This window comes from Carlito syrichta, unplaced genomic scaffold, assembly GCF_000164805.1.
Source record: "Carlito syrichta isolate Samal-C Ts95f unplaced genomic scaffold, Tarsius_syrichta-2.0.1 Scaffold308158, whole genome shotgun sequence".
In the NCBI taxonomy this organism is placed as follows: Eukaryota; Metazoa; Chordata; class Mammalia; order Primates; family Tarsiidae; genus Carlito; species Carlito syrichta.
This window is the reverse complement of record NW_007252254.1, coordinates 4,853-14,041: the sequence shown is the minus strand read 5'-3', so window position 1 is coordinate 14,041 and position 9,189 is coordinate 4,853. Positions and strand designations below refer to the sequence as shown.

At 41.2% G+C, this 9,189-nt stretch overlaps 1 pseudogene; it reads left to right on the top strand.

The window, feature by feature from the left end:
- Positions 1 to 3,617: 3,617 nt before the first annotated feature.
- On the top strand, positions 3,618 to 4,571 carry LOC103267533 (annotated as a pseudogene).
- The last annotated feature ends 4,618 nt before the right edge of the window (positions 4,572 to 9,189 follow it).

Below are 9,189 nucleotides of genomic sequence, written 5' to 3'. Positions count from 1 at the left end.
ACAGGCGCGCGCTACCACGCCCGGCTAATTTTTTGATTTATTGTAGAGATGAGGTCTTGCCAAGTTGCCCAGGTGGGTCTCGAACCTGAGGGCTCAGGCAATCCACTCACCTCAGCCTCCCAAAGGCGCGGGATTACAGGCTGAGCTACCGACATCCTCCCATTTTTGTTGTGTTATTTGTCTTCTTATTTTTGAGTTGTGAGAGTTCTTTATATATTCTGAATATAGAGCCCTTGCCAGATTTGTTTGGCTCGTGTTTTCTTCTAAGGTGTGGCTTACTTTTTTCATTATTTAAAAACAATATTTTTCAAAGAGAAAAAAATTTAAAAATTGATGAAGTCAGTCCATTTTAGCAAATGTTATATGGTTTGCACTTCTTGAGGCCTACTTAAGAAATCTTTGCCTACCCCAAGGTGTAAAGATTTGCTTCTATGTTTTCTTCCAAAAGTTTAACGGTTTCTATTTTTATGTTTAGGCCTATGAGATTGGCAGAGGAGAACATGATCACTCAGGGATCAGGTTTGAGGGATGCCTTTTTCTAGCTCTGGACTTTGCTGGAGTGCCCTCACCAACACCCATGGCTTCAACCACTGCCGTATGCTGATGGCTCCAAGTCTATCTGTGCAGACCCCTGAAGCTGATGCCTTGGGCATCTCCTGGTGTCTCCCAGGCACCAAGAATATGTGTTCCTCCCTCCCCCCTGTCTTGTTTTCCCCGGGGTCTCCCCCATGTCTGTGAAGGCACCACCATCCTCCCAGATGCACAACCCTCCCAAAGACCTCCGAGTCCAAGACCCGAGTCTAGAAATCACATGACACCAACGTCTAAAGAAAATACGATTGTGTGAATTTAGAATTAGGGAGAGTCCCTTGGATGTGACAAGAACACTCGCAGGCATGTTCCCACCCTCACCCCATGCTCACCAGACGGTGCTTAATAGGTATAGGCATGTTAATGGGGTTCGAGGAAGAGTTCAGGGGCTAAGTTTCGCCCACAGCTGAGAATCCCTTTCCCTTGGACAGTTTGGGAAGCCCTTGCAGACCTGGCTTCTCTATGTACATCCTGCTCTGCTGCCCTTGAGCTGAGAGCGCCCCTGGTGGATTCCTCTAGTTACTACATTTCACATGGGTTCAGCTCCTGCTGCGGCAGTGACTGTGATTCAGGTCCTCCCCTCCCACAAACAGCTTCTAAATAGGACTCCATGGGAATCTAGAAGGGTCCCCGCTCACCCATCTAGATCTGTGGTTTCCAACCTTTTTGTCACTGGGGGCCAGTTTCTTGGAAGACAGTTTTTCTACAGTCTAGGGTGAGAGGATGATTTTGGGATGATTCAAGGGTATTACATTTATTGTGTATTTCATATCTATTATTATTGCATTGTAATATATAATGAAATAATTACACAATTCATTGCAATGTAGAATCAGTGGGATCCCTGAGCTTGTTTTCCTTCAACAAGATTATCACATCTGGGGGTGATGGGAGACAGTGCTGGCATCACCACCTTCTCTCCACCTCAGATCATCAGGCATTAGATTCTTATAAGGAGAATACAACCTAGATGACTTGCAGGCGCAGTTCACAATAGGGTTCATGCTGCTATGAGAATCTAATGCCACCACTGATATGACAACTTGCAGAGATCAAGCGGTAATGCTAGTGATGGGGAATGGCTGCAAGTACAGATGAAGCTTTGCTCGCTCGCCCACCACTCACCTCCTGCTGTGTGGCCTGATTCCTAACAGGTCATGGACAAGCTAAGGACCCCTGCCCTAGATCATTCCTCACTCCTTTGCAAGGGGTGTATTTCAGGAACACAATTCTGGCCATGCCACACCTCCTCTGGTGGCTACCCTGGTCTTCAGGATGAAGCTCAGGACCCCAGCACAGCACACAAGGTGGGGGGACGGCTTGGCTTCTTGTTACAGGTTGAATTGTGGCATCCTGGAACCAATGCCTGATAGATACCAAGACGACTGTGTATGTTCTTACTGTTTGGACTCCTGCTTGCTGCCCTGGCACATGGCTTGACGTTGCCCGAGTCATACAGTTTTTCATTTCTCAAATGCTTCCAGCCATTTCCATGCCTTTTTGTGGGGTTGGTGGTGGACATTAAAGCATTTAAGAATTGGTTTCAGGACTTTGTTATGGCACCAGCTCTGCCTTGTCCTCATGCGAACAACCATAAACATAAACCACTCACTGACTGCCACTCACTTCTTCCCTCTTCAATTTCCACCTCTGTTGCTTGCTGATCAGTGCCTTCATATGGCTTTTGTTTGTGTGTTTGACGTTTTGCAAGAGTTTAAAGTCATTTTCTCTAGGAGCATTGATCTGATAGGAGTGATGGCTCTGTTACCATCAGCTGAAAACACTTCTAGGTGAATTAAGAGTTTTTTTTTAATTTATTTTTTTATTTTTTAGTCATGTTAAAAAACCCAGTAAGGTGTTTCTCCCCCCCCCAACCCCCTCCCCCCCTTCAGGCTTGGCATCAAAGCTATAGCTTAATTTGGGACAAAAATCAAGAATGTTATAATGTTAAGTTTTTGTTGTATGCCTCTTCATCTGTTCACTTGTTCCATTCTAGACTGATGTCTCTAATTGGTGAAGAGCAAGCCCCCCCCCCAACTGGTTTCTAGATGGGCTGTTCTTCTTACTCGGTGGATGATATCTTGGTGAGGTTGGGCTGGGGACCCACAACAAATGTTCAAAGTGAGGAGACCTATGAACAGTGCCCTGGTATGCTCTCCAATGGGTGTCCACTGAAGTCACAGCTGTGCAAGCAAGAGACGCTACTGAGGTCTCAGCAGAAAAAGGGGTCCCAACTTTGTAAACCTATTGCTTCTACCTTTAGAAACTTAAGTGACAACTTCTCTTGCTAAGGACCATAGCAGCAGCAGCAGCAACAACAATGAACTTAAAGCTCTGCCTTCTCAGCCACTCTGCTCCTTCCTCTCTCATGCTTTTATGCTCTTCATATAGGACATGAGCAGTCTCGGTCCTATAGATGCATCATTTTGCATGATTGTGGATAGAAGTGAATGGGTGATGGAAATGATGTAATTTGACCAGGGATAGGAGAACAGAAACAGAGTCTTGGTAAAAACATACCCAGTTGTGTGGCTGGGGCACAAAAGGAATCAGAAAAAGAGAGCAGAGAAGTTGCCGTTGGAGAAGATAAGAAAACCAGGATTCTGGTGTCATAACCCACAAGAAAGTATTCACCCAAATAGTCCCTGCACAGTGGCAGTTGGTGTTACACAGGAAGCATATTTGTCTGGTATGTGCACATCTGCCAGCAATGGAATCTATTATCAATGGGGTTAGCTCTCTACCAAAAGGAAGCCTCAGCCTCACCAACCATATCAGACTAGGCCAGACTTGAAGACACAAAGGCAGTGAGACAGAAAAGGTACAGCAAGGGAACTTGATTGCATCATCCTGGGGCCACCAGAACAAAGAGGTATCAGTAATGTTGCTAAGCACATGTGGGTAATGATTAACTCAAGGAGGGTACTCTGGCTTCCAATTACATGTCATTTTGCTAAGTGGTTTGGTGACATGCTCACAAAGACAAAGAAAGCAAACAGAGGGGTAATAGCCAGGGGTCTGCTGAGATGGTCACAGAACTCCAGGTTTCCCATTTTGGCCTCGTGGGGCTGCTGTTCTTCCTGAATGTCTGGCCCTGGGCTGAAGGTAAGAAGGTGCTAGTGATGCCCATGGACGGGAGCCACTGGCTGAGCATACGGGAGGTTGTGCGGGAGATCCACGCCCGAGGCCACTACACCGTAGTCCTCACAACGGAGGTGACTATGCACATCAAGAAAGAGGAATTTTTCACCCTGGAAACCTATGCCCTTCTATACACCCAGGATGAATTTAATCAGTTGTCCACAAGCTGCTTTCGACTGTTCTTTGAAGAGGAACATTTTCTGAAGACAGCTTTTAAAGCTTTGGCACTTGTGAAAAATGTGTCTTTGGTTTTTCGTAAGTCTTGTGTGGATCTATTGCAAAACAAGACCCTGATCAGCCACCTGAATGCCAGTTCCTTTGATGTAGTTTTCACGGACCCCATTTACCCCTGTGGGGCAATGCTGGCTAAGTACCTATCTATTCCTGCTGTATTTTTTTTACGTATCTTTCCATATGACTTAGACCTTGAGGGCACACAGTGTCCAGGCCCTTTTTCATATGTTCCTAGGTTGCTAACAATGAATTCAGACCACATGACATTCCTGCAAAGGGTTAAGAACATGCTCTACCCTCTGGTCTTGACATATATTTGGCGTGTTTTTAGTGTTGATTATGGGAGGCTTGCCTCTGTGCTTTTACAGAGAGAGGTGTCATTTGTGGATATTCTTAGCCATGCATCTTTATGGCTGGTCAGAGGGGATTTTGTGATGGACTACCCCAGGCCGATCATGCCCAACATGGTCTTCATCGGAGGCATCAACTGCGCCAATAGGAAGCAGCAATCTCAGATCTGTATTGGTGCCTTTATCCAATCAGTGTTCCAGGCAGAACACATTTTAAAAAAAACTTACTTACTTCTAAGTATAAATATAATATAAGCGCGTCCTTATCTACTTGTCTTACAAAAGATTTCTACTTCTCATTGTCCTAACAGTCTTTGTGAAGGGTCTACGTTAATGTAGTTCAGGTTTTCAAGGGTCACTGAGAGGAATGGAAGGCAGAGGTAAGGGTCTGTAATAGGACTGACAAGCAATGGAGAGACTCACCAAGACTATTCAGCAGAAAGTTACCATCTTCACAGTACTGTGCCACTTCCTTGAGCTTTGCAGGTAGAGAAACTGAATTGTGACCTGATCCATCAGCGAGTTTTCACTTGCAGATTTTCTAAGGAAGGATAAAGGAATTGGTAATTACAATGTTGGCATAATAATTTTCAGTAGTCCTGTCTTGGGAGGGATAGAGGGGTGCTCACAGGAGGCCTAAACATCCAAAGGAAGTAGCTATCTCAAAGAGGTTGAATCAGTTAAGTGGAAGTGAGGCAGTGAATATGGGTCTCTATGACCAGAGAAGAAAATAACTGAGTTCAACTTTTCAGAGAAGGGTCTGTGCTGACAAGAGGTTTTCTGACCAGGAGTTGGTGTCTGGTGTAGAATGTGGGGATCTACCAGAGTTGGGAAGGCATGTGAAGGCTGCATGTCAAATGGGTCTTCAACTTGGGACTCTGAATTCATCAAGAGATGGTGGAAGAGGCTAGGGGAGAAGATGCAACTATGAACCTATAAACCCAGTGAACGTGGGGTTAGTGATAATGAGTTATGAGGCTAAGGGGAGGGTTTTTTAGAAGGGGCTGATCATGTAACTAAACCCACCTTATCCCACGCCAAGTTTCTATAATGGGATCTGCTCCTTTACCGAAAAATTTGGAGGCAACTTATGTGAACTTGAATATTTGAGTTTAATTGAAACAGGACACTGGGGGTTTAATTTTGCTTCTTCATCTATTGAGTGAGATATATGTATCTATTGAGTGAGATATATATGTCTCTATTATGTTGGTGTTCCATAAGGCCCATGGGCTTTATGATTTCCAGGGTTTTCTACTGGTGTATTTTGAACTTTTGTTTCAGTATTTAGAACTCCTTTGAGTATTTCTTGTAGAGTTGGTCTAGTGGTGACAAATATATATACATATATATATCTCACTCAGTAGATGAAGAAGCAAAATATATATATATCTCAATAGATGAAGAAGCAATATATGTATATATATATATATATATATATAGAGAGAGAGAGAGAGAGAGAGAGAGAGAGAGAGAGAGAGAGGATTCAGCCCAGTTGTGTTATATTTGCTTATAATTTATATTAATTTCTATAACTTTAGCTCTTTTTGTGTTCTTATTTCTGTACTTCTTTTTTAACAATGTATGTATTATTGCAAAGGACTCTAAACTTCACTTTTGTTTTTGAACAAATCACAAAGTATGCGGTCTACTTGGTTTTCTTTGTCCCTAATGCTATGCAGTTATAAAATATATATGTATTTATTAGACTTATGAAAATATTGAAAAGTAGAAAGGCAATTAAAAAGTGAATGTTGCTTTTTTGTTTTTTTTATGTGAATATATTCTCTAAAGTTACCTGCATTGACTCAAATCTTCACTCTCATTTTTCTAACTGAATGACCTTTTGCGGGTAACTTAACCATTCTTTTTTTTAAGGCCCAATATTTATTTTACCCATTTAATGACCTGATCCTTGTGGTAGTTTTTGAATATACACTGGTCAATGAAACAGATGTAGTCCTAGATGTGAACTGTACATTTTTTTCTTTATTTCAGTAGATTTTGGGGATTCAAATAGTTTTTGGTCTGGGCTTTAAGTATACCCACCACCCCTACCTGTGCACATTGTACCTGATAGGCGATTTTTTTGTTCCTCCACCCCTTTTCCCCATTCCCCTTTTAAAATTTCAATTTCATTTAGTTCTCTGATTTTAATTATTTCTTTTCTTCTGTCAGCTTTGAGTTTGGTTTGTTTGTATTCTTCTAGTTCCTGAAGTGTGATGTTAAGCTGTTGATATATGATCTTTTAGTCTTATTAATGTAAACCTTAAGTATTACAAATTTTCTTCTTAGCACAGCTTTGGCTATGTCCCAGAAGTTTTGATGACTTGTTTCATTGTTGTTATTCATTCCAAAATTAAGAAAAAAATTTCCATCTTGTTTTCATTGCTGATCCAAGTATCATTCAGGAGCAGATTGTTTAACGTTTATGTTTTTGTTTGGTTTTGTGAGTTCTTCTTGGATTTAATTTCTAGTTTTATTCCACTGTGGTCTGAGAAGGTGCTTAATAGATTTTGATTTCTTTGAATTTATTGAGACTTGATTTGTGGCCTATTATATGGTTTATCTTGAAAAGTGTTCCATGTGCTGATAAGAAAGTTTTGGGGTAGGATGTTCTGTAGCTGTCAGTTTTATTTGCTCTAGGGTCCAGTTTAACTCCAATGTTTCTTTGTTGACTTTCTGCCTTGATGATCTGTCTATTGCTGTCAGTGGAGTGTTGAAATCTCCTACTATTATTGTATTGTTGTCTATCTCTTTTATTAGGTCTAGTAGAATTTGTTTTATAAAGCTGGGGTCTCTTGTGTTAGGCACATCTATTTTTTACATTGTTATGTCTACGCATTGGATTGATCTCTTTATCATTATGTAATAACCATCGTTGTCTTTTTTTACTGTTGTTAATTTAAAGTCTCTTTTTATCTGATATGAGAATGGTTACTCATGCTCAGTTTTGGTTTCCTTTTGCATGGAATATTTTTCCTCACTCCTTTATTTTGAGTCTATAAAAAAACTTTGTTAAATGGGTCTCTTGAAGGCAGCAGATATTTAGATTGTGTTGTGTGTGTGTGTGTGTGTGTGTGTGTGTGTGTGTGTGTGTTTGGTCCATTCTGCCAGTCCATATCTTTTTAGTGGGGCATTGAGACCATTTACACTCAGAGTTAATAATAATATATAAGGTACTATTTCATTAATCATACTGGTTGTTGTATTTATTTATTTATTTTCCCTATTATGTTGGTGTTCCATAAAGCCCATGGGCTTTATGATTTCCAGGGTTTTCTACTGGTGTATTTTGAACTTTTGTTGCAGTATTTAGAACTCCTTTGAGTATTTCTTGTAGAGTTGGTCTAGTGGTGACAAATTTCCTTGGCATTTGCTTGTCTGAAGAAGACTCAATTTCTCCTTCATTTATGCAACTTAGTTTTGTGGGATACAAAATCCTTGGCTGACTGTCATTTTGATTGAGGAGACTGAAGATAGGCTCCCAATCTCTTCTGGCTTGTAGGATTTCTTCTGAGAAGTCTGCTGTTAGTCTGATAGGTTTACCTTTGTAAGTTATTTGATGCTTTTGTCTCACTGCTCTTAAAATTCTTTCACATTTACTTTGCATGACCAAATAACTATAGGCCTTGGAGATGACCTTTTTGCAATGACTCTTCTAGGTATTCATTGGTCTTCTTGTATCTGGATGTTTAAATCTCTGGCATGACCAGGAAAGTTTTCCTACATTACTCTCTGATATAGGTTTTCCAACCCTGTTGCTTCTCTTCTTCCCCAGGAACACCTGTGATTCTAAGATTTGGATGTTTTGCATAATTCTACATTACTTGGAGATTTTGGTTTTTTCTCTGATTCTTTTTTCTGTATTGTTGTCTGCTTGGGTTGATTCAAAAGTCTTATCTTCAAGTTCTGAGATCCTTTCTTCTCCTTGTTCTAGTCTACTGTTAAAACTTTCCACTGAATTTTGTACTTCCCTGAATTATTATTTCATTTCCAGAAATTCAGCTTTTTTTTTTTTTTTTTAAATTTAAGGTCTCTTTGGAAAATTTTCCATTCATGTCTTGAATAGTTTATTTTTTATTTCTTTATGTTGGTTTTCCATTTTCTCCTTAAGCTCATTGAGCAATTTCATATTCAACCTTTTGAATTCTGTTTGGAATTTCAAATATTTCATTTTGATTAGGGTCCATTGCTGAAGAGTTAGTGTGGTCTTTTGGGGATGTTAGAGAACTCTGTTGTTTCATATTGTTACAATTATTTTTCTGGCTCTTTCTCATTGAGTAAACGATTTCTTCTTATTTGAGGTTGGCAGGGGGTTGATGTAGGTAGTGTAGGATTCCCTTGGTTATGCATTGCCTTGGTGTGGTGAGTTTCTCAAGTGCCAGCTGTAGCAGTCCTGTGCTGGGTTCCTGTACTGGCTCTTAGCATCTTGAGTAGCTTGGAATGGCTTGGAAAGAGGTGTTAGTTGGGATCTGGGATCAGATTTTCTCCAAAGCTGAGGTATTACATCCAAGGTGGTGGGTTGTGTTGATGACCTCTGGCTAGGATGGTGCTTCTGGGAGAGAATGAGTTGTGATGGTAGCAGCGGAGTTTCTTCTTGGCACACGGTGCTCCAAGGTACAGCCCAGTTAACCTAGGCAGAGGGTAGGCCTCTGGGTATTACCCAAGTTCTCTGTCTTTTTTGAGCCACTGATGGGACAGCAGGGTTTGGGGGACAGAAGGGGCCCTAAGCATCCCAATCTGTGTACTCCCGGCTACTCCAGGATAGTTAGAAGGGAGTCCCAGGCAACTGGGGCGATGCTGCCATTCAGGAGGGCACAGAAAGGTTTACATGGTGAGTGAGAGGTTGCTATGGCAAGGAGTTATCTAC